Raw genomic sequence first — 24,072 nt, 5'->3', positions numbered from 1 at the left:
CGACAGCCAGCCTTACCCTGCAACTGCACCTGACAAGTGGACAGAAATCACGCAGGTTTCTGAATTGCACCAGGGTCCTCAGAGAACATGATTTTTGTGAACACTTAACCTGGGCGTGAGACTGGAACCTGCTTCCCAAGTACCACTCTCCCTTACCAAAAACTGATTGTGTGTCTCACAGCACGACTGAAGGAAGTTACGCACGTACGTTGGTCGGTGTGTGAGACACTGTATGTGTGTATCCACACATGTGGGCGTGTGTGACTGTGACTGTGCACGAGGATGCGTTTGTGGATTCCTCTGTGTGCCGCTAAATACGCGTCTTGGTCTCTGGGTGTCCCTGTGGCCCTCTGCAGACGCCTCTAACAGTAAACGTCATAGTTTATACACAGCCCCCTGGTTGGACCCCCAACTGAAAGGAGAAAGACCCCTGTCAGCTTCATGAGGCCGCATGCAAACTTTGACCCCCAGGGCTGTCGAAATAGGCCACAGACTCCGGCTCTCCCACAGCCACGCCTTCTGACCAAAGCACAAACACTGGACGAGACCTCCCTCCCGGCCGTGGGTGTCACACCTATGTGGACCTGGAGATCCTGCCACCTACCACCACATCTGATGTGCCCTTGGGGTCACTCCCAGTGTTCCCGGAAGCAAGGTAACCTCCCATGGGTGGGCTGACACCGACCTGCAGGTGCTGAAAGGCAACATGCAGCCTGGCACTTCTCAAGGGGTTAACGGACTTCGGCCCAAGTGCCTCATCTCGCCAACTAGACCAAATCACTTTCCATGACCCCGTGGGAATGCCCACAATGGGAAGTGTTGGGCTTCAGCAACCAGGACACAGGTTGGAACCCCATAGTGGAAATTAGGCCACCTTCCCGGCCACGTATAGGCAAGCTTCCAACTGGTAGGTTTGGCGGCCCTGACCACTGAGGAAACGCTCAAACGCTACACAGCCTCGTCCTAAGTGCCCTCCTCCTGCCTGCAGGGCAACTTGACTCTACTTGAAGCCACAGACATCATGCGAACACGGAGACACTGAACAGCAGGGAAGACACACCGCAAGCCTGTCTGCTTTGATGATGCACACCCCACGCCATGCATCCTGGCGATTCTCCACTGCCACAGTGACACTACCGTGGAACTCACAGTGATCAAAGACACTGTCCCCGAGGACCAGAGACAGATTTTCAACGGAAAACCTTTGCCACACGAGGGGACCTGGAAACTTGAAAGGGCAGAGTGGCTGTCCACGACAGTGCGCCTGGCGCCGCATCAGTGCCCCCACCTCAGTCCCCCCAAAGGACTGCTCCAGATAAACCTCTGGCTGTTCGCAAGCCGAGTCATGTCCCCCCCCGGGAGAAGCACTTTCACTTTGCACATTCCCAAACAAGGGAACAAAGCGGCCAAAGGGGATGTTCGCATAACTAACCATCCTCCAAGGAGGCCAGCACTGACGCGTCACCTTGTCAATCTTCTTTACGTCTCGCAAGACACCCTTTGGGTGTCTTTCCTCTGGCAATGGGACTCCAAATCTACACAGGTTACCTACCTCACCTCATCCACTTGAACTGTCAAAGCCATCCCCTCCATAGGCGGCTGATGCCAGCCAATCACGAACATGACACATCCTTGGGAAGCCGAAGCCAGCACCTGCAACTCAATTATGATAGCCTATTCCATGACATCACAAAGGACATGTCCTCATCTTCCCTTACCTTCCTGTGCGAGCCATCAGTAATCCACGCAGGTTTAAATTCAGCACTCGTTCCTCTCCCCACTCCACGATGACCCCCTTGGCATCAACACTGTGCCGGGAGTTAAAGTAGAGAAGCAAACAAGGGCAGCAGCGAGGCCTAATCCATCAGCCCCTTTCCGCCGATGCCAAACCGAGCTCACCCCCGCCCATTGCTCCAGCCTCACTAGGCACTCAAGAACCTCACCGTGAAAAACGCAAGAACAGGGAGGGCCACAGGCCTGGCCTGAGGTTCCAGGCACCAACCAGGGACGCTTGCTCATTTTGGCTTCCAGAATCAACCCCCAAAATGGCATGCACGAAGCGTGATCCTGGCCAAAACTCACCTCCCAACTGCAAGCTAACTGGGCATAGACCAGCACACACTCCGACTCTTAAGACCAGCAGGAGAGCCTGCCCCCTCGCATTCCCTCAACAGCCATTCAGCAGGGACCCGGGATTCACAGAAACACAGCTTATGTGCAGACACGGTCAACCCTCAGACAGGAGCCCCTCCAATACTGGAGTCCTTGGTGGTGTTTGCATGCATGTCGGCGGGGGACGCTGGCACTCATTCCTAACTGTCCTCTCCCCCTGAGGGAGGAAACGTGCTGAACCTCAGTTTCAATGAGGAGACGGTAGAGTGTTCTCACTCATTTGGTTCAGATTTTCCAAGGAATGCATGCAAGGGTGTCATCATCGATCCCAGCACATGCTGGGACGCTGCAGAACACAACCGGGGTGTGCGCGGGGCTCTGTACAGGAGCCATGAGCCTGGGCTACCGCAAAAGCCTGGAGAATCCACAGCCCTCAGGCCACTCAGCAAGAGGAACAATCAATCCACACTTGCAGCCATTGGGCCCGTCTGAGGAAAACCTAATATCTAATGGCACATCTTGGGGTGCTTGAATACCTACCGTCCTGAGTGATCCACGACCATGCTCGGGGACATGGGCCCGCCTCACTTTTTACAGTTCTTCATAGCACCTCCAGTCATCAGAGCACACGAAGGTCTTCTTGTTTGTGCCGACGGCCAGCCTTTCCCTGCAACTGCACCTGAGAAGTGGACAGAAATCACCGAGGCTTCATAAGTGGACCGGTGTCCTCAGAGGACATGATCCATAAAAACATTTACCTGGCCTTGAGTTCTGAAACTGCTTCCCAAGGACCTCTATCCCTTAGCGAGAATTGACTGCATGTCTGATAGTACGACTGCAGGAAGTTAGGCACATACGTTGGCCGGTGTGTGAGAGGCTGTATGTGTGTGTTCACGTGTGTGGGCGTGTGTGACTGTGTCAGCGCATGCAGACATGCTTGTGGGTTTCTCTGTGCGCCGCTGAAAACGCGTCTTGGTCTCTGTGTGTCCCTATGGCCCTGTGAAGAGGAGTCCAACAATAAAAGAAATAGTTTATACACAGCACCCTGGTTAGACCCCCAAGTGAAAGGAGAAAGACCCCAGTCAGTTTCAAGGGGCCGCAGGCAAACTTTGACCCCCAGGGGCTGTTGAAATAGTCCACGGACTCCCGCTCTCCCGCAGACACGCCTTCTGACCAAAACACAGAGACTCGACGAGACCTGCCTCCGGGCCTTGGCTGTGACATCTACGTGCACCTCGAGACTCTGTCAGCTACCAGCACATCTGATGGGCATTTGGGGTCACTCGCAGCACTTCCGGAAGCAAGGGAACTCCCATGGTCGGGCTGACACCGACCGGCAGCTGTCTACTGCCAAGATGCAGCCTGAAACCACTCAAGGGGTTAACGAACGTGGGCCCACGTGCCACCTCTCGCCAACTAGGCCTAATCACTTTCCATTGACCCGTGGGAATGCCCACCACAGGAAGTGGTGGGCTTCAGCCACCATGACCCATGTCGGATCCCCACGGCCGAAACTAGTCCACATTCCCAGCCACGTCTCAGGCAGCTCCCATCTTGAATGTTCGCGGCCCTGACCCCTAAGGAAACGCTTAAACCCTTGAGAGCCTCGTCCTACGTGCCCTCCTCCAGCCCACAGGGCGACACGACCCTACTGGAAACCACAAACATCTTCAGAACACGGGAACACTGAACACCAGGGAAGACAGACCACAAGCCTGTCTCCTTCGTTGATGCTGATCCCACCCCATGCATCCTGGAAATTCTCCACTGCCACAGTGAAACTACCGAGTAACTCACAGTGATCAAAGGCATGGTCCCCGAGGACCACAGACAAACTTTCAACGGAAGACCTCTGCCATGCGAGGGGACTTGGAAGCCTGAAAGGGAACAGTGGCTGGCCACGGCAGCACAGCAGGCATGGCAACGGGGCACCCACCCCTGCCCCACCAATGGACTGCTCCAGATAAACCTCTGGCTGTTCGAAAGGCCTGCCTGCTACACTGGCCGGTCGCGTCATTCCCCCACGGGAGAAACACTTTCGCTTTACACATTGCCAAACAAGGGAACAGAGCGGCCCAAGGGGATGTTCGCATAACTCAACTACCTCCAAGGAGGCCAGCACAGACGCCTCACCATGTCGATCTTCTCTACTTCCCGCAAGACACCCTTTGGGTGTCATTCCTCGGGCAACAGCATCGCAACTCTATACAGGTTTCCTACCTCAACTCACCCACTTGAACTGCCAAAGCCATCCGCTCCATAGGCAGCTTATGCCAGCCCATCACGAACAAGACACATTCTTGGGAAGCCGAGGCCAGCGCCTGCAACTCAATGATGTCAGCCCATCCCACGAAATCACACAGGACCTTTCCTCATGATACCTTACCTTTTTCTCCAGGCCAGCAGCCACCACCCAGGCTGAAATGCTTCACTCGATCCACCCCCCACTCCAAGAAGTTCCACTTAGCGCCAACAGTGTGCCGGCAACTTCAGCAGAGTAGCTGACAGTGGCAGCACTGAGGCCTAAACCATCAGCCCCCTACCGCCATCGCCCACTCCAACCCACGCCTGCTCACTGCTCCAGCCACACTGGGCAGTCAAGAACCTCACCGGGCAAAACACAACAACAGAGAGGGCCACAGGCCTGGCCTGAGGCTCCAGGCTCCAACCAGGGAAGCTTGCTCATTTTGGCTTCCATAATCAACCTCGGAAGCGGCATGCACAAAGCGTGATCCTGTCCAAAAATCACCTCTCCAAGCTGCAAGCTTACTGGGTCTATACCAGAACACACTCCGACCCTGAAGACTAGCAGGAAAGCCTGCCCTCTTGCATTCCCTCAACGGCCTTTTAGCAGGGACCGGGGATTCATAGATGACCCAGCTTATGGGCGGACATGGTCGACACTCAGACAGGAGCCCCTCCAATGCTGGAGCCCTTAGTGGTGTTTGCATGCCTGTCAGCAGGGGACGTTGGCCCTCACTCCTAACTGTCCCATACTCCCGAGAGAGGAAACGTGCTGGACCTCAGTTTCGATGAGGAGACGGTAGAGCGTTCTCACTCATTTTGTTCAGATTTTCCAAGGAATGCATACAAGGGTGTCATCATCGATCCAAACACATGTTGGGACCCTGCAGAACACAAAAGGGAAGGCCGTGGGGCTCTGCAGAGGAGCCATGACCTGGAAGTACTCCAACTGCCTGGGGAATCCACAGTCCTCAGGCCACGCAGCAAGACCAACAGTCAAGGCACTCTTGCAACCATTGGGCCCATCTGTGGAAAACCTAAAATCCAATGGCACATCTTAGTATGGGTGAATGCCTACCGTCCTGAGATATCCACAGTCATGCTCGGCAACGTGCACCCGCCCCACTTTTTCCAGTTCTCCTTAGCACATCCAGTCATCAGACAACGCGATGTTCTTCTTCTCTTTGCCGACAGCCAGCCTTACCCTGCAACTGCACCTGACAAGTGGACAGAAATCACGCAGGTTTCCGAATTGCACCAGGGTCCTCAGAGAACATGATTTTTGTGAACACTTAACCTGGGCGTGAGACTGGAACCTGCTTCCCAAGTACCACTCTCCCTTACCAAACCTGATTGTGTGTCTCACAGCACGACTGAAGGAAGTTACGCACGTACGTTGGTCGGTGTGTGAGACACTGTATGTGTGTATCCACACATGTGGGCGTGTGTGACTGTGACTGTGCACGAGGATGCGTTTGTGGATTCCTCTGTGTGCCGCTAAATACGCGTCTTGGTCTCTGGGTGTCCCTGTGGCCCTCTGCAGACGCCTCTAACAGTAAACGTCATAGTTTATACACAGCCCCCTGGTTGGACCCCCAACTGAAAGGAGAAAGACCCCTGTCAGCTTCATGAGGTCGCATGCGAACTTTGACCCCCAGGGCTGTCGAAATAGGCCACAGACTCCGGCTCTCCCACAGCCACGCCTTCTGACCAAAGCACAAACACTGGACGAGACCTCCCTCCCGGCCGTGGGTGTCACACCTATGTGGACCTGGAGATCCTGCCACCTACCACCACATCTGATGTGCCCTTGGGGTCACTCCCAGTGCTCCCGGAAGCAAGGTAACCTCCCATGGGCGGGCTGACACCGACCTGCAGTTGCTAAAAGGCAACATGCAGCCTGGCACTTCTCAAGGGGTTAACGGACTTCGGCCCAAGTGCCTCATCTCGCCAACTAGACCAAATCAATTTCCATGACCCCGTGGGAATGCCCTCAATGGGAAGTGTTGGGCTTCAGCAACCAGGACACAGGTTGGAACCCCATAGTGGAAATTAGGCCACCTTCCCGGCCACGTATAGGCAAGCTTCCAACTGGTAGGTTTGGCGGCCCTGACCACTGAGGAAACGCTCAAACGCTACACAGCCTCGTCCTAAGTGCCCTCCTCCTGCCTGCAGGGCAACTTGACTCTACTTGAAGCCACAGACATCATGCGAACACGGAGACACTGAACAGCAGGGAAGACACACCGCAAGCCTGTCTGCTTTGATGATGCACACCCCACGCCATGCATCCTGGCGATTCTCCACTGCCACAGTGACACTACCGTGGAACTCACAGTGATCAAAGACACTGTCCCCGAGGACCAGAGACAGACTTTCAACGGAAAACCTTTGCCACACGAGGGGACCTGGAAACTTGAAAGGGCAGAGTGGCTGTCCACGACAGTGCGCCTGGCGCCGCATCAGTGCCCCCACCTCAGTCCCCCCAAAGGACTGCTCCAGATAAACCTCTGGCTGTTCGCAAGCCGAGTCATGTCCCCCCCCCGGGAGAAGCACTTTCGCTTTGCACATTCCCAAACAAGGGAACAAAGCGGCCAAAGGGGATGTTCGCATAACTAACCATCCTCCAAGGAGGCCAGCACTGACGCGTCACCTTGTCAATCTTCTTTACGTCTCGCAAGACACCCTTTGGGTGTCTTTCCTCTGGCAATGGGATTCCAAATCTACACAGGTTACCTACCTCACCTCATCCACTTGAACTGCCAAAGCCATCCCCTCCATAGGCGGCTGATGCCAGCCAATCACGAACATGACACATCCTAGGGAAGCCGAGGCCAGCACCTGCAACTCAATTATGATAGCCTATTCCATGACATCACAAAGGACATGTCCTCATCTTCCCTTACCTTCCTGTGCGAGCCATCAGTAATCCACGCAGGTTTAAATTCAGCACTCGTTCCTCTCCCCACTCCACGATGACCCCCTTGGCATCAACACTGTGCCGGGAGTTAAAGTAGAGAAGCAAACAAGGGCAGCAGCGAGGCCTAATCCATCAGCCCCTTTCCGCCGATGCCAAACCGAGCTCACCCCCGCCCATTGCTCCAGCCTCACTAGGCACTCAAGAACCTCACCGTGAAAAACGCAAGAACAGGGAGGGCCACAGGCCTGGCCTGAGGTTCCAGGCACCAACCAGGGACGCTTGCTCATTTTGGCTTCCAGAATCAACCCCCAAAATGGCATGCACGAAGCGTGATCCTGGCCAAAACTCACCTCCCAACTGCAAGCTAACTGGGCCTAGACCAGCACACACTCCGACTCTTAAGACCAGCAGGAGAGCCTGCCCCCTCGCATTCCCTCAACAGCCATTCAGCAGGGACCCGGGATTCACAGAAACACAGCTTATGTGCAGACACGGTCAACCCTCAGACAGGAGCCCCTCCAATACTGGAGTCCTTGGTGGTGTTTGCATGCATGTCGGCGGGGGACGCTGGCACTCATTCCTAACTGTCCTCTCCCCCTGAGGGAGGAAACGTGCTGAACCTCAGTTTCAATGAGGAGACGGTAGAGTGTTCTCACTCATTTGGTTCAGATTTTCCAAGGAATGCATGCAAGGGTGTCATCATCGATCCCAGCACATGCTGGGACGCTGCAGAACACAACCGGGGTGTGCGCGGGGCTCTGTACAGGAGCCATGAGCCTGGGCTACCGCAAAAGCCTGGAGAATCCACAGCCCTCAGGCCACTCAGCAAGAGGAACAATCAATCCACACTTGCAGCCATTGGGCCCGTCTGAGGAAAACCTAATATCTAATGGCACATCTTGGGGTGCTTGAATACCTACCGTCCTGAGTGATCCACGACCATGCTCGGGGACATGGGCCCGCCTCACTTTTTACAGTTCTTCATAGCACCTCCAGTCATCAGAGCACACGAAGGTCTTCTTGTTTGTGCCGACGGCCAGCCTTTCCCTGCAACTGCACCTGAGAAGTGGACAGAAATCACCGAGGCTTCATAAGTGGACCGGTGTCCTCAGAGGACATGATCCATAAAAACATTTACCTGGCCTTGAGTTCTGAAACTGCTTCCCAAGGACCTCTATCCCTTAGCGAGAATTGACTGCATGTCTGATAGTACGACTGCAGGAAGTTAGGCACATACGTTGGCCGGTGTGTGAGAGGCTGTATGTGTGTGTTCACGTGTGTGGGCGTGTGTGACTGTGTCAGCGCATGCAGACATGCTTGTGGGTTTCTCTGTGCGCCGCTGAAAACGCGTCTTGGTCTCTGTGTGTCCCTATGGCCCTGTGAAGAGGAGTCCAACAATAAAAGAAATAGTTTATACACAGCACCCTGGTTAGACCCCCAAGTGAAAGGAGAAAGACCCCAGTCAGTTTCAAGGGGCCGCAGGCAAACTTTGACCCCCAGGGGCTGTTGAAATAGTCCACGGACTCCCGCTCTCCCGCAGACACGCCTTCTGACCAAAACACAGAGACTCGACGAGACCTGCCTCCGGGCCTTGGCTGTGACATCTACGTGCACCTCGAGACTCTGTCAGCTACCAGCACATCTGATGGGCATTTGGGGTCACTCGCAGCACTTCCGGAAGCAAGGGAACTCCCATGGTCGGGCTGACACCGACCGGCAGCTGTCTACTGCCAAGATGCAGCCTGAAACCACTCAAGGGGTTAACGAACGTGGGCCCACGTGCCACCTCTCGCCAACTAGGCCTAATCACTTTCCATTGACCCGTGGGAATGCCCACCACAGGAAGTGGTGGGCTTCAGCCACCATGACCCATGTCGGATCCCCACGGCCGAAACTAGTCCACATTCCCAGCCACGTCTCAGGCAGCTCCCATCTTGAATGTTCGCGGCCCTGACCCCTAAGGAAACGCTTAAACCCTTGAGAGCCTCGTCCTACGTGCCCTCCTCCAGCCCACAGGGCGACACGACCCTACTGGAAACCACAAACATCTTCAGAACACGGGAACACTGAACACCAGGGAAGACAGACCACAAGCCTGTCTCATTCGTTGATGCTGATCCCACCCCATGCATCCTGGAAATTCTCCACTGCCACAGTGAAACTACCGAGTAACTCACAGTGATCAAATGCATGGTCCCCGAGGACCACAGACAAACTTTCAACGGAAGACCTCTGCCATGCGAGGGGACTTGGAAGCCTGAAAGGGAACAGTGGCTGGCCACGGCAGCACAGCAGGCATGGCAACGGGGCACCCACCCCTGCCCCACCAATGGACTGCTCCAGATAAACCTCTGGCTGTTCGAAAGGCCTGCCTGCTACACTGGCCGGTCGCGTCATTCCCCCACGGGAGAAACACTTTCGCTTTACACATTGCCAAACAAGGGAACAGAGCGGCCCAAGGGGATGTTCGCATAACTCAACTACCTCCAAGGAGGCCAGCACAGACGCCTCACCATGTCGATCTTCTCTACTTCCCGCAAGACACCCTTTGGGTGTCATTCCTCGGGCAACAGCATCGCAACTCTATACAGGTTTCCTACCTCAACTCACCCACTTGAACTGCCAAAGCCATCCGCTCCATAGGCAGCTTATGCCAGCCCATCACGAACAAGACACATTCTTGGGAAGCCGAGGCCAGCGCCTGCAACTCAATGATGTCAGCCCATCCCACGAAATCACACAGGACCTTTCCTCATGATACCTTACCTTTTTCTCCAGGCCAGCAGCCACCACCCAGGCTGAAATGCTTCACTCGATCCACCCCCCACTCCAAGAAGTTCCACTTAGCGCCAACAGTGTGCCGGCAACTTCAGCAGAGTAGCTGACAGCGGCAGCACTGAGGCCTAAACCATCAGCCCCTTACCGCCATCGCCCACTCCAACCCACGCCTGCTCACTGCTCCAGCCACACTGGGCAGTCAAGAACCTCACCGGGCAAAACACAACAACAGAGAGGGCCACAGGCCTGGCCTGAGGCTCCAGGCTCCAACCAGGGAAGCTTGCTCATTTTGGCTTCCATAATCAACCTCGGAAGCGGCATGCACAAAGCGTGATCCTGTCCAAAAATCACCTCCCCAAGCTGCAAGCTTACTGGGTCTATACCAGAACACACTCCGACCCTGAAGACTAGCAGGAAAGCCTGCCCTCTTGCATTCCCTCAACGGCCTTTTAGCAGGGACCGGGGATTCATAGATGACCCAGCTTATGGGCGGACATGGTCGACACTCAGACAGGAGCCCCTCCAATGCTGGAGCCCTTAGTGGTGTTTGCATGCCTGTCAGCAGGGGACGTTGGCCCTCACTCCTAACTGTCCCATACTCCCGAGAGAGGAAACGTGCTGGACCTCAGTTTCGATGAGGAGACGGTAGAGCGTTCTCACTCATTTTGTTCAGATTTTCCAAGGAATGCATACAAGGGTGTCATCATCGATCCAAACACATGTTGGGACCCTGCAGAACACAAAAGGGAAGGCCGTGGGGCTCTGCAGAGGAGCCATGACCTGGAAGTACTCCAACTGCCTGGGGAATCCACAGTCCTCAGGCCACGCAGCAAGACCAACAGTCAATGCACTCTTGCAACCATTGGGCCCATCTGTGGAAAACCTAAAATCCAATGGCACATCTTAGTATGGGTGAATGCCTACCGTCCTGAGATATCCACAGTCATGCTCGGCAACGTGCACCCGCCCCACTTTTTCCAGTTCTCCTTAGCACATCCAGTCATCAGACAACGCGATGTTCTTCTTCTCTTGGCCGACAGCCAGCCTTACCCTGCAACTGCACCTGAGAAGTGGACAGAAATCACGCAGGTTTCCGAATTGCACCAGGGTCCTCAGAGAACATGATTTTTGTGAACACTTAACCTGGGCGTGAGACTGGAACCTGCTTCCCAAGTACCACTCTCCCTTACCAAACCTGATTGTGTGTCTCACAGCACGACTGAAGGAAGTTACGCACGTACGTTGGTCGGTGTGTGAGACACTGTATGTGTGTATCCACACATGTGGGCGTGTGTGACTGTGACTGTGCACGAGGATGCGTTTGTGGATTCCTCTGTGTGCCGCTAAATACGCGTCTTGGTCTCTGGGTGTCCCTGTGGCCCTCTGCAGACGCCTCTAACAGTAAACGTCATAGTTTATACACAGCCCCCTGGTTGGACCCCCAACTGAAAGGAGAAAGACCCCTGTCAGCTTCATGAGGCCTCATGCGAACTTTGACCCCCAGGGCTGTCGAAATAGGCCACAGACTCCGGCTCTCCCACAGCCACGCCTTCTGACCAAAGCACAAACACTGGACGAGACCTCCCTCCCGGCCGTGGGTGTCACACCTATGTGGACCTGGAGATCCTGCCACCTACCACCACATCTGATGTGCCCTTGGGGTCACTCCCAGTGCTCCCGGAAGCAAGGTAACCTCCCATGGGCGGGCTGACACCGACCTGCAGTTGCTAAAAGGCAACATGCAGCCTGGCACTTCTCAAGGGGTTAACGGACTTCGGCCCAAGTGCCTCATCTTGCCAACTAGACCAAATCACTTTCCATGACCCCGTGGGAATGCCCTCAATGGGAAGTGTTGGGCTTCAGCAACCAGGACACAGGTTGGAACCCCATAGTGGAAATTAGGCCACCTTCCCGGCCACGTATAGGCAAGCTTCCAACTGGTAGGTTTGGCGGACCTGACCACTGAGGAAACGCTCAAACGCTACACAGCCTCGTCCTAAGTGCCCTCCTCCTGCCTGCAGGGCAACTTGACTCTACTTGAAGCCACAGACATCATGCGAACACGGAGACACTGAACAGCAGGGAAGACACACCGCAAGCCTGTCTGCTTTGATGATGCACACCCCACGCCATGCATCCTGGCGATTCTCCACTGCCACAGTGACACTACCGTGGAACTCACAGTGATCAAAGACACTGTCCCCGAGGACCAGAGACAGACTTTCAACGGAAAACCTTTGCCACACGAGGGGACCTGGAAACTTGAAAGGGCAGAGTGGCTGTCCACGACAGTGCGCCTGGCGCCGCATCAGTGCCCCCACCTCTGTCCCCCCAAAGGACTGCTCCAGATAAACCTCTGGCTGTTCGCAAGCCGAGTCATGCCCCCCCCGGGAGAAGCACTTTCGCTTTGCACATTCCCAAACAAGGGAACAAAGCGGCCAAAGGGGATGTTCGCATAACTAACCATCCTCCAAGGAGGCCAGCACAGACGCGTCACCATGTCAATCTTCTTTACGTCTCGCAAGACACCCTTTGGGTGTCTTTCCTCTGGCAATGGGATTCCAAATCTACACAGGTTACCTACCTCACCTCATCCACTTGAGCTGCCAAAGCCATCCCCTCCATAGGCGGCTGATGCCAGCCAATAACGAACATGACACATCCTTGGGAACCCGAGGCCAGCACCTGCAACTCAATTATGATAGCCTATTCCATGACATCACAAAGGACATGTCCTCATCTTCCCTTACCTTCCTGTGCGAGCCATCAGTAATCCACGCAGGTTTAAATTCAGCACTCGTTCCTCTCCCCACTCCACGATGACCCCCTTGGCATCAACACTGTGCCGGGAGTTAAAGTAGAGAAGCAAACAAGGGCAGCAGCGAGGCCTAATCCATCAGCCCCTTTCCGCCGATGCCAAACCGAGCTCACCCCCGCCCATTGCTCCAGCCTCACTAGGCACTCAAGAACCTCACCGTGAAAAACGCAAGAACAGGGAGGGCCACAGGCCTGGCCTGAGGTTCCAGGCACCAACCAGGGACGCTTGCTCATTTTGGCTTCCAGAATCAACCCCCAAAATGGCATGCACGAAGCGTGATCCTGGCCAAAACTCACCTCCCAACTGCAAGCTAACTGGGCCTAGACCAGCACACACTCCGACTCTTAAGACCAGCAGGAGAGCCTGCCCCCTCGCATTCCCTCAACAGCCATTCAGCAGGGACCCGGGATTCACAGAAACACAGCTTATGTGCAGACACGGTCAACCCTCAGACAGGAGCCCCTCCAATACTGGAGTCCTTGGTGGTGTTTGCATGCATGTCGGCGGGGGACGCTGGCACTCATTCCTAACTGTCCTCTCCCCCTGAGGGAGGAAACGTGCTGAACCTCAGTTTCGATGAGGAGACGGTAGAGTGTTCTCACTCATTTGGTTCAGATTTTCCAAGGAATGCATGCAAGGGTGTCATCATCGATCCCAGCGCATGCTGGGACGCTGCAGAACACAACCGGGGTGTGCGCGGGGCTCTGTACAGGAGCCATGAGCCTGGGCTACCGCAAAAGCCTGGAGAATCCACAGCCCTCAGGCCACTCAGCAAGAGGAACAATCAATCCACACTTGCAGCCATTGGGCCCGTCTGAGGAAAACCTAATATCTAATGGCACATCTTGGGGTGCTTGAATACCTACCGTCCTGAGTGATCCACGACCATGCTCGGGGACATGGGCCCGCCTCACTTTTTACAGTTCTTCATAGCACCTCCAGTCATCAGAGCACACGAAGGTCTTCTTGTTTGTGCCGACGGCCAGCCTTTCCCTGCAACTGCACCTGAGAAGTGGACAGAAATCACCGAGGCTTCATAAGTGGACCGGTGTCCTCAGAGGACATGATCCATAAAAACATTTACCTGGCCTTGAGTTCTGAAACTGCTTCCCAAGGACCTCTATCCCTTAGCGAGAATTGACTGCATGTCTGATAGTACGACTGCAGGAAGTTAGGCACATACGTTGGCCGGTGTGTGAGAGGCTGTATGTGTGTGTTCACGTGTGTGGGCGTGTGTGACTGTGTCAGCGCATGCAGACATGCTTGTGGATTTCTCTGTGCGCCGCTGAAAACGCGTCTTGGTCTCTGTGTGTCCCTATGGCCCTGTGAAGAGGAGTCCAACAATAAAAGAAATAGTTTATACACAGCACCCTGGTTAGACCCCCAAGTGAAAGGAGAAAGACCCCAGTCAGTTTCAAGGGGCCGCAGGCAAACTTTGACCCCCAGGGGCTGTTGAAATAGTCCACGGACTCCCGCTCTCCCGCAGACACGCCTTCTGACCAAAACACAGAGACTCGACGAGACCTGCCTCCGGGCCTTGGCTGTGACATCTACGTGCACCTCGAGACTCTGTCAGCTACCAGCACATCTGATGGGCATTTGGGGTCACTCGCAGCACTTCCGGAAGCAAGGGAACTCCCATGGTCGGGCTGACACCGACCGGCAGCTGTCTACTGCCAAGATGCAGCCTGAAACCACTCAAGGGGTTAACGAACGTGGGCCCACGTGCCACCTCTCGCCAACTAGGCCTAATCACTTTCCATTGACCCGTGGGAATGCCCACCACAGGAAGTGGTGGGCTTCAGCCACCATGACCCATGTCGGATCCCCACGGCCGAAACTAGTCCACATTCCCAGCCACGTCTCAGGCAGCTCCCATCTTGAATGTTCGCGGCCCTGACCCCTAAGGAAACGCTTAAACCCTTGAGAGCCTCGTCCTACGTGCCCTCCTCCAGCCCACAGGGCGACACGACCCTACTGGAAACCACAAACATCTTCAGAACACGGGAACACTGAACACCAGGGAAGACAGACCACAAGCCTGTCTCCTTCGTTGATGCTGATCCCACCCCATGCATCCTGGAAATTCTCCACTGCCACAGTGACACTACCGAGTAACTCACAGTGATCAAAGGCATGGTCCCCGAGGACCACAGACAAACTTTCAACGGAAGACCTCTGCCATGCGAGGGGACTTGGAAGCCTGAAAGGGAACAGTGGCTGGCCACGGCAGCACAGCAGGCATGGCAACGGGGCACCCACCCCTGCCCCACCAATGGACTGCTCCAGATAAACCTCTGGCTGTTCGAAAGGCCTGCCTGCTACACTGGCCGGTCGCGTCATTCCCCCACGGGAGAAACACTTTCGCTTTACACATTGCCAAACAAGGGAACAGAGCGGCCCAAGGGGATGTTCGCATAACTCAACTACCTCCAAGGAGGCCAGCACAGACGCCTCACCATGTCGATCTTCTCTACTTCCCGCAAGACACCCTTTGGGTGTCATTCCTCGGGCAACAGCATCGCAACTCTATACAGGTCTCCTACCTCAACTCACCCACTTGAACTGCCAAAGCCATCCGCTCCATAGGCAGCTTATGACAGCCCATCACGAACAAGACACATTCTTGGGAAGCCGAGGCCAGCGCCTGCAACTCAATGATGTCAGCCCATCCCACGAAATCACACAGGACCTTTCCTCATGATACCTTACCTTTTTCTCCAGGCCAGCAGCCACCACCCAGGCTGAAATGCTTCACTCGATCCACCCCCCACTCCAAGAAGTTCCACTTAGCGCCAACAGTGTGCCGGCAACTTCAGCAGAGTAGCTGACAGCGGCAGCACTGAGGCCTAAACCATCAGCCCCCTACCGCCATCGCCCACTCCAACCCACGCCTGCTCACTGCTCCAGCCACACTGGGCAGTCAAGAACCTCACCGGGCAAAACACAACAACAGAGAGGGCCACAGGCCTGGCCTGAGGCTCCAGGCTCCAACCAGGGAAGCTTGCTCATTTTGGCTTCCATAATCAACCTCGGAAGCGGCATGCACAAAGCGTGATCCTGTCCAAAAATCACCTCTCCAAGCTGCAAGCTTACTGGGTCTATACCAGAACACACTCCGACCCTGAAGACTAGCAGGAAAGCCTGCCCTCTTGCATTCCCTCAACGGCCTTTTAGCAGGGACCGGGGATTCATAGATGACCCAGCTTATGGGCGGACATGGTCGACCCTCAGACAGGAGCCCCTCCAATGCTGGAGCCCTTAGTGGTGTTTGCATGCCTGTCAGCAGGGGACGTTGGCCCTCACTCCTAACTGTCCCATACTCCCGAGAGAGGAAACGTGCTGGACCTCAGTTTCGATGAGGAGACGGTAGAGCGTTCTCACTCATTTTGTTCAGATTTTCCAAGGAATGCATACAAGGGTGTCATCATCGATCCAAACACATGTTGGGACCCTGCAGAACACAAAAGGGAAGGCCGTGGGGCTCTGCAGAGGAGCCATGACCTGGAAGTACTCCAACTGCCTGGGGAATCCACAGTCCTCAGGCCACGCAGCAAGACCAACAGTCAATGCACTCTTGCAACCATTGGGCCCATCTGTGGAAAACCTAAAATCCAATGGCACATCTTAGTATGGGTGAATGCCTACCGTCCTGAGATATCCACAGTCATGCTCGGCAACGTGCACCCGCCCCACTTTTTCCAGTTCTCCTTAGCACATCCAGTCATCAGACAACGCGATGTTCTTCTTCTCTTGGCCGACAGCCAGCCTTACCCTGCAACTGCACCTGAGAAGTGGACAGAAATCACGCAGGTTTCCGAATTGCACCAGGGTCCTCAGAGAACATGATTTTTGTGAACACTTAACCTGGGCGTGAGACTGGAACCTGCTTCCCAAGTACCACTCTCCCTTACCAAACCTGATTGTGTGTCTCACAGCACGACTGAAGGAAGTTACGCACGTACGTTGGTCGGTGTGTGAGACACTGTATGTGTGTATCCACACATGTGGGCGTGTGTGACTGTGACTGTGCACGAGGATGCGTTTGTGGATTCCTCTGTGTGCCGCTAAATACGCGTCTTGGTCTCTGGGTGTCCCTGTGGCCCTCTGCAGACGCCTCTAACAGTAAACGTCATAGTTTATACACAGCCCCCTGGTTGGACCCCCAACTGAAAGGAGAAAGACCCCTGTCAGCTTCATGAGGCCGCATGTGAACTTTGACCCCCAGGGCTGTCGAAATAGGCCACAGACTCCGGCTCTCCCACAGCCACGCCTTCTGACCAAAGCACAAACACTGGACGAGACCTCCCTCCCGGCCGTGGGTGTCACACCTATGTGGACCTGGAGATCCTGCCACCTACCACCACATCTGATGTGCCCTTGGGGTCACTCCCAGTGCTCCCGGAAGCAAGGTAACCTCCCATGGGCGGGCTGACACCGACCTGCAGTTGCTAAAAGGCAACATGCAGCCTGGCACTTCTCAAGGGGTTAACGGACTTCGGCCCAAGTGCCTCATCTCGCCAACTAGACCAAATCACTTTCCATGACCCCGTGGGAATGCCCTCAATGGGAAGTGTTGGGCTTCAGCAACCAGGACACAGGTTGGAACCCCATAGTGGAAATTAGGCCACCTTCCCGGCCACGTATAGGCAAGCTTCCAACTGGTAGGTTTGGCGGACCTGACCACTGAGGAAACGCTCAAACGCTACACAGCCTCGTCCTAAGTGCCCTCCTCCTGCCTGCAGGGCAACTTGACTCTACTTGAAGCCACAGACATCATGCGAACACGGAGACACTGAACAGCAGGGAAGACACACCGCAAGCCTGTCTGCTTTGATGATACCCAAACCACACCATGCATCCTGGCGATTCTCCACTGCCACAGTGACACTACCGTGGAACTCACAGTGATCAAAGACACTGTCCCCGAGGACCAGAGACAGACTTTCAATGGAAAACCTTTGCCACACGAGGGGACCTGGAAACTTGAAAGGGCAGAGTGGCTGTCCACGACAGTGCGCCTGGCGCCGCATCAGTGCCCCCACCTCTGTCCCCCCAAAGGACTGCTCCAGATAAACCTCTGGCTGTTCGCAAGCCGAGTCATGCCCCCCCCGGGAGAACCACTTTCGCTTTGCACATTCCCAAACAAGGGAACAAAGCGGCCAAAGGGGATGTTCGCATAACTAACCATCCTCCAAGGAGGCCAGCACAGACGCGTCACCATGTCAATCTTCTTTACGTCTCGCAAGACACCCTTTGGGTGTCTTTCCTCTGGCAATGGGATTCCAAATCTACACAGGTTACCTACCACACCTCATCCACTTGAGCTGCCAAAGCCATCCCCTCCATAGGCGGCTGATGCCAGCCAATAACGAACATGACACATCCTTGGGAACCCGAGGCCAGCACCTGCAACTCAATTATGATAGCCTATTCCATGACATCACAAAGGACATGTCCTCATCTTCCCTTACCTTCCTGTGCGAGCCATCAGTAATCCACGCAGGTTTAAATTCAGCACTCGTTCCTCTCCCCACTCCACGATGACCCCCTTGGCATCAACACTGTGCCGGGAGTTAAAGTAGAGAAGCAAACAAGGGCAGCAGCGAGGCCTAATCCATCAGCCCCTTTCCGCCGATGCCAAACCGAGCTCACCCCCGCCCATTGCTCCAGCCTCACTAGGCACTCAAGAACCTCACCGTGAAAAACGCAAGAACAGGGAGGGCCACAGGCCTGGCCTGAGGTTCCAGGCACCAACCAGGGACGCTTGCTCATTTTGGCTTCCAGAATCAACCCCCAAAATGGCATGCACGAAGCGTGATCCTGGCCAAAACTCACCTCCCAACTGCAAGCTAACTGGGCCTAGACCAGCACACACTCCGACTCTTAAGACCAGCAGGAGAGCCTGCCCCCTCGCATTCCCTCAACAGCCATTCAGCAGGGACCCGGGATTCACAGAAACACAGCTTATGTGCAGACACGGTCAACCCTCAGACAGGAGCCCCTCCAATACTGGAGTCCTTGGTGGTGTTTGCATGCATGTCGGCGGGGGACGCTGGCACTCATTCCTAACTGTCCTCTCCCCCTGAGGGAGGAAACGTGCTGAACCTCAGTTTCGATGAGGAGACGGTAGAGTGTTCTCACTCATTTGGTTCAGATTTTCCAAGGAATGCATGCAAGGGTGTCATCATCGATCCAAGCACATGCTGGGACGCTGCAGAACACAACCGGGGTGTGCGCGGGGCTCTGTACAGGAGCCATGAGCCTGGGCTACCGCAAAAGCCTGGAGAATCCACAGCCCTCAGGCCACTCAGCAAGAGGAACAATCAATCCACTCTTGCAGCCATTGGGCCCGTCTGAGGAAAACCTAATATCTAATGGCACATCTTGGGGTGCTTGAATACCTACCGTCCTGAGTGATCCACGACCATGCTCGGGGACATGGGCCCACCTCACTTTTTACACTTCTTCATAGCACCTCCAGTCATCAGAGCACACGATGGTCTTCTTGTTTGTGCCGACGGCCAGCCTTTCCCAGCAACTGCACCTGAGAAGTGGACAGAAATCACCGAGGCTTCATAAGTGGACCGGTGTCCTCAGAGGACATGATCCATAAAAACATTTACCTGGCCTTGAGTTCTGAAACTGCTTCCCAAGGACCTCTATCCCTTAGCGAGAATTGACTGCATGTCTGATAGTACGACTGCAGGAAGTTAGGCACATACGTTGGCCGGTGTGTGAGAGGCTGTATGTGTGTGTTCACGTGTGTGGGCGTGTGTGACTGTGTCAGCGCATGCAGACATGCTTGTGGGTTTCTCTGTGCGCCGCTGAAAACGCGTCTTGGTCTCTGTGTGTCTCTATGGCCCTGTGAAGAGGAGTCCAACAATAAAAGAAATAGTTTATACACAGCACCCTGGTTAGACCCCCAAGTGAAAGGAGAAAGACCCCAGTCAGTTTCAAGGGGCCGCAGGCAAACTTTGACCCCCAGGGGCTGTTGAAATAGTCCACGGGCTCCCGCTCTCCCGCAGACACGCCTTCTGACCAAAACACAGAGACTCGACGAGACCTGCCTCCGGGCCTTGGCTGTGACATCTACGTGCACCTCGAGACTCTGTCAGCTACCAGCACATCTGATGGGCATTTGGGGTCACTCGCAGCACTTCCGGAAGCAAGGGAACTCCCATGGTCGGGCTGACACCGACCGGCAGCTGTCTACTGCCAAGATGCAGCCTGAAACCACTCAAGGGGCTAACGAACGTGGGCCCACGTGCCACCTCTCGCCAACTAGGCCTAATCACTTTCCATTGACCCGTGGGAATGCCCACCACAGGAAGTGGTGGGCTTCAGCCACCATGACCCATGTCGGATCCCCACGGCCGAAACTAGTCCACATTCCCAGCCACGTCTCAGGCAGCTCCCATCTTGAATGTTCGCGGCCCTGACCCCTAAGGAAACGCTTAAACCCTTGAGAGCCTCGTCCTACGTGCCCTCCTCCAGCCCACAGGGCGACACGACCCTACTGGAAACCACAAATATCTTCAGAACACGGGAACACTGAACACCAGGGAAGACAGACCACAAGCCTGTCTCCTTCGTTGATGCTGATCCCACCCCATGCATCCTGGAAATTCTCCACTGCCACAGTGACACTACCGAGTAACTCACAGTGATCAAAGGCATGGTCCCCGAGGACCACAGACAAACATTCAACGGAAGACCTCTGCCATGCGAGGGGACTTGGAAGCCTGAAAGGGAACAGTGGCTGGCCATGGCAGCACAGCAGGCATGGCAACGGGGCCCCCATCCCTGCCCCACCAATGGACTGCTCCAGATAAACCTCTGGCTGTTCGAAAGGCCTGCCTGCTACACTGGCCGGTCGCGTCATTCCCCCACGGGAGAAACACTTTCGCTTGACACATTGCCAAACAAGGGAACAGAGCGGCCAAAGGGGATGTTCGCATAACACAACTACCTCCAAGGAGGCCAGCACAGACGCCTCACCATGTCGATCTTCTCTACTTCCCGCAAGACAACCTTTGGGTGTCATTCCTCGGGCAACAGCATCGCAACTCTACACAGGTTTCCTACCTCAACTCACCCACTTGAACTGCCAAAGCCATCCGCTCCATAGGCAGCTTATGCCAGCCCATCACGAACAAGACACATTCTTGGGAAGCCGAGGCCAGCGCCTGCAACTCAATGATGTCAGCCCATCCCACGACATCACACAGGACCTTTCCTCATGATACCTTACCTTTTTCTCCAGGCCAGCAGCCACCACCCAGGCTGAAATGCTTCACTCGATCCACCCCCCACTCCACGAAGATCCACTTAGCGCCAACAGTGTGCCGGCAAATTCAGCATAGGAGCTGACAGGGGCAGCACTGAGGCCTAAACCATCAGCCCCCGACCGCCATCGCCCATGCCAACCCACGCCCGCTCACTGCTCCAGCCACACTGGGCAGTCAAGAACCTCACCGGGCGAAACACAACAACAGAGAGGGCCACAGGCCTGGCCTGAGGCTCCAGGCTCCAACCAGGGAAGCTTGCTCATTTTGGCTTCCATAATCAAGCTCGGAAGCGGCATGCACAAAGCGTGATCCTGTCCAAAAATCACCTCTCCAAGCTGCAAGCTTACTGGGTCTATACCAGAACACACTGCGACCCTGAAGACTAGCAGGAAAGACTGCCCTCTTACATTCCCTCAACGGCCTTTTAGCAGGGACCAGGGATTCATGGATGACCCAGCTTATGGGCGGACATGGTCGACCCTCAGACAGGAGCCCCTCCAATGCTGGAGCCCTTAGTGGTGTTTGCATGCCTGTCAGCAGGGGACGTTGGCCCTCACTCCTAACTGTCCCATACTCCCGAGAGAGGAAACGTGCTGGACCTCAGTTTCGATGAGGAGACGGTAGAGCGTTCTCACTCATTTTGTTCAGATTTTCCAAGGAATGCATACAAGGGTGTCATCATCGATCCAAGCACGTGCTGGGATGCTGCAGAACACAAAAGGGAAGGCCGTGGGGCTCTGCAGAGGAGCCATGACCTGGAAGTACTCCAACTCCCTGAGGAATCCACAGTCCTCAGGCCACGCAGCAAGACCAACAGTCAATCCACTCTTGCAACCATTGGGCCCATCTGTGGAAAACCTAAAATCCAATGGCACATCTTAGTATGGGTGAATGCCTACCGTCCTGAGATATCCACAGTCATGCTCAGCAACGTGCACCCGCCCCACTTTTTCCAGTTCTCCTTAGCACATCCAGTCATCAGACAACGCGATGTTCTTCTTCTCTTTGCCGACAGCCAGCCTTACCCTGCAACTGCACCTGAGAAGTGGACAGAAATCACGCAGGTTTCTGAATTGCACCAGGGTCCTCAGAGAACATGATTTTTGTGAACACTTAACCTGGGCGTGAGACTGGAACCTGCTTCCCAAGTACCACTCTCCCTTACCAAAAACTGATAGTGTGTCTCACAGCACAACTGAAGGAAGTTACGCACGTACGTTGGTCGGTTTGTGAGACGCTGTATGTGTGTATCCACACGTGTGGGCGTGTGTGACTGTGACTGTGCACGAGGATGCGTTTGTGGATTCCTCTGTGTGCCGCTAAATATGCGTCTTGGTCTCTGGGTGTCCCTGTGGCCCTCTGCAGACGCCTCTAACAGTAAACGTCATAGTTTATACACAGCCCACTGGTTGGACCCCCAACTGAAAGGAGAAAGACCCCTGTCAGCTTCATGAGGCCGCATGCGAACTTTGACCCCCAGGGCTGTCGAAATAGGCCACAGACTCTGGCTCTCCCACAGCCACGCCTTCTGACCAAAGCACAAACACTGGACGAGACCTCCCTCCCGGCCGTGGGTGTCACACCTATGTGGACCTGGAGATCTTGCCACCTACCACCACACCTGATGTGCCCTTGGGGTCACTCCCAGTGCTTCCGGAAGCAAGGTAACCTCCCATGGGCGGGCTGACACCGACCTGCAGTTGCTGAAAGGCAACATGCAGCCTGGCACTTCTCAAGGGGTTAACGGACTTCGGCCCAAGTGCCTCATCTCGCCAACTAGACCAAATCACTTTCCATGACCCCGTGGGAATGCCCTCAATGGGAAGTGTTGGGCTTCAGCAACCAGGACACAGGTTAGAACCCCATAGTGGAAATTAGGCCACCCTCCCGGCCACGTATAGGCAAGCTTCCAACTGGTAGGTTTGGCGGCCCTGACCACTGAGGAAACGCTCAAACGCTACACAGCCTCGTCCTAAGTGCCCTCCTCCTGCCTGCAGGGCAACTTGACTCTACTTGAAGCCACAGACATCATGCGAACACGGAGACACTGAACAGCAGGGAAGACACACCGCAAGCCTGTCTGCTTTAATGATGCACACCCCACGCCATGCATCCTGGCGATTCTCCACTGCCACAGTGACACTACCGTGGAACTCACAGTGATCAAAGACACTGTCCCCGAGGACCAGAGACAGACTTTCAACGGAAAACCTTTGCCACACGAGGGGACCTGGAAACTTGAAAGGGCAGAGTGGCTGTCCACGACAGTGCGCCTGGCGCCGCATCAGTGCGCCCACCTATGTCCCCCCAAAGGACTGCTCCAGATAAACCTCTGGCTGTTCGCAAGCCGAGTCATGCCCCCCCCCCCCCGGGAGAAGCACTTTCGCTTTGCACATTCCCAAACAAGGGAACAAAGCGGCCAAAGGGGATGTTCGCATAACTAACCATCCTCCAAGGAGGCCAGCACAGACGCGTCACCATGTCAATCTTCTTTACGTCTCGCAAGACACCCTTTGGGTGTCTTTCCTCTGGCAATGGGATTCCAAATCTACACAGGTTACCTACCTCACCTCATCCACTTGAGCTGCCAAAGCCATCCCCTCCATAGGCGGCTGATGCCAGCCAATAACGAACATGACACATCCTTGGGAACCCGAGGCCAGCACCTGCAACTCAATTATGATAGCCTATTCCATGACATCACAAAGGACATGTCCTCATCTTCCCTTACCTTCCTGTGCGAGCCATCAGTAATCCACGCAGGTTTAAATTCAGCACTCGTTCCTCTCCCCACTCCACGATGACCCCCTTGGCATCAACACTGTGCCGGGAGTTAAAGTAGAGAAGCAAACAAGGGCAGCAGCGAGGCCTAATCCATCAGCCCCTTTCCGCCGATGCCAAACCGAGCT

The 24,072-nt window shown here is 55.0% G+C and overlaps 8 non-coding genes across 8 annotated transcripts; all 8 read right to left on the bottom strand.

Annotated features, from left to right (window-relative positions):
- Window positions 1-2,348: 2,348 nt before the first annotated feature.
- Window positions 2,349-2,441, bottom strand: LOC130707926 (small nucleolar RNA SNORD116). Its single transcript, XR_009007956.1, has one exon. It is a non-coding gene; the product is annotated as a small nucleolar RNA SNORD116 (small nucleolar RNA).
- A 2,689-nt stretch (window positions 2,442-5,130) lies between these two features.
- On the bottom strand, window positions 5,131-5,223 carry LOC130707847 (small nucleolar RNA SNORD116). Its single transcript, XR_009007876.1, has one exon. It is a non-coding gene; the product is annotated as a small nucleolar RNA SNORD116 (small nucleolar RNA).
- Window positions 5,224-7,892: 2,669 nt separating this feature from the next.
- Window positions 7,893-7,985, bottom strand: LOC130707925 (small nucleolar RNA SNORD116). Its single transcript, XR_009007955.1, has one exon. It is a non-coding gene; the product is annotated as a small nucleolar RNA SNORD116 (small nucleolar RNA).
- A 2,689-nt stretch (window positions 7,986-10,674) lies between these two features.
- On the bottom strand, window positions 10,675-10,767 carry LOC114237576 (small nucleolar RNA SNORD116). The gene has a single exon (XR_003623108.2). It is a non-coding gene; the product is annotated as a small nucleolar RNA SNORD116 (small nucleolar RNA).
- Window positions 10,768-13,434: 2,667 nt separating this feature from the next.
- On the bottom strand, window positions 13,435-13,527 carry LOC114237580 (small nucleolar RNA SNORD116). The gene has a single exon (XR_003623113.2). It is a non-coding gene; the product is annotated as a small nucleolar RNA SNORD116 (small nucleolar RNA).
- A 2,689-nt stretch (window positions 13,528-16,216) lies between these two features.
- Window positions 16,217-16,309, bottom strand: LOC114237557 (small nucleolar RNA SNORD116). The gene has a single exon (XR_003623090.1). It is a non-coding gene; the product is annotated as a small nucleolar RNA SNORD116 (small nucleolar RNA).
- Window positions 16,310-18,976: 2,667 nt separating this feature from the next.
- LOC114237554 (small nucleolar RNA SNORD116) lies at window positions 18,977-19,069 on the bottom strand. Its single transcript, XR_003623086.2, has one exon. It is a non-coding gene; the product is annotated as a small nucleolar RNA SNORD116 (small nucleolar RNA).
- Window positions 19,070-21,758: 2,689 nt separating this feature from the next.
- LOC130707846 (small nucleolar RNA SNORD116) lies at window positions 21,759-21,851 on the bottom strand. The gene has a single exon (XR_009007875.1). It is a non-coding gene; the product is annotated as a small nucleolar RNA SNORD116 (small nucleolar RNA).
- Between the last annotated feature and the right edge of the window lie 2,221 nt (window positions 21,852-24,072).

The sequence above is a fragment of the Balaenoptera acutorostrata genome, chromosome 3, assembly GCF_949987535.1.
Source record: "Balaenoptera acutorostrata chromosome 3, mBalAcu1.1, whole genome shotgun sequence".
In the NCBI taxonomy this organism is placed as follows: domain Eukaryota; kingdom Metazoa; phylum Chordata; class Mammalia; order Artiodactyla; family Balaenopteridae; genus Balaenoptera; species Balaenoptera acutorostrata.
This window is presented reverse-complemented; position numbering and strand designations above follow the sequence as displayed.